Genomic DNA, 1,230 nt, shown 5'->3' on the forward strand with positions numbered 1-1,230 from the left:
CCATTGAGACTTGTGCATTGCTGGTGCTTCATGTGCTAAACTGAATTGCTGTTTAAAATGTCTTCAGAAAGATTATACTATGATTTAGCATTGAAATGAAAAGGTATCATATACACACAAAGACATGTAAACAGAGCAATGGGGCATAAATTTGATATTAGCAAAGCAAATATTCATTATTGGAGAAATGGCAGCAATTTCATATTTTCTTGTAAAGTAACAACCAAGCACTTTATAGGACCTAAGAAAGGAAGACACCTATAAGTAGATGAAGCTGTGTTACATTGTGCTTCTGACATATGAGCAAAAGGATCGCCTTATCTCATGTTGAACAATGCCACTGAAAGCAGAAAAACTGCTAAATCCTTCAGCATGGACTAAGGAAATTTCAAAGCCATGAGAGGCTGATGTGACCAATTCATGCGTCAAGCAAGACCATTGTTAAGACAGTGAAGATCTGTTTATCATAAACTGCTCAACTTTTAGCAACATTTGTTTCAACTAAGGAAAAAACAATGTTATTAATTTGGTCAAATGGTAAAGCACCAGAATCAAAATTTGCCAAATCGCTGTTCAGCATCTTGGGGGAAAATCCTTGAGACAATAGTAGGGCACTCTTGGCGAAGGATATGAACAGGTACTTTTCAAAAGAAGACATTTATGCGGCCAAAGACGTATGAACAAATGCTCATCATCACTCACTGGTCATTAGAGAAATGCAAATCAAAACCACATTGAGATACTGTCTCATGCGAGTTAGAATTGTGAACATTAAAAAATCTGGAGACAACAGATGCTGGAGAGGATGTGGAGAAATAAGAACACTTCTACACTGTTCATGAGAGTGTAAATTAGTTCAATCACTGTGGAAGACAGTGTGGCGATTCCTCAAAGATCTAGAAATAGAAATATCATTTGACCCAGCAATCCCATTACTGGATATATACCCAAAGGACTACAAATCATTCTATTATAAGGACACATGCACACCTATGTTCATTGCGGCACTGTTTACTATAGCAAAGATTTGGAACCAACACAAATGTCCATCAAGGATAGGCTGGATAAAGAAAATATGGCACATATACACCATGGAATACTATGCAGCCATAAAAAATGATGAGTTCGTGTCTTTTGTGGGGACATGGATGGATCTGGAAACCATCATTCTCAGCAAACTAACACAAGAACATAAAATCAAACACCACATGTTCTCACTCATAAATGAGT

This window comes from Cebus imitator, unplaced genomic scaffold, assembly GCF_001604975.1.
Source record: "Cebus imitator isolate Cc_AM_T3 unplaced genomic scaffold, Cebus_imitator-1.0 Scaffold366, whole genome shotgun sequence".
Taxonomy (NCBI): Eukaryota; Metazoa; Chordata; class Mammalia; order Primates; family Cebidae; genus Cebus; species Cebus imitator.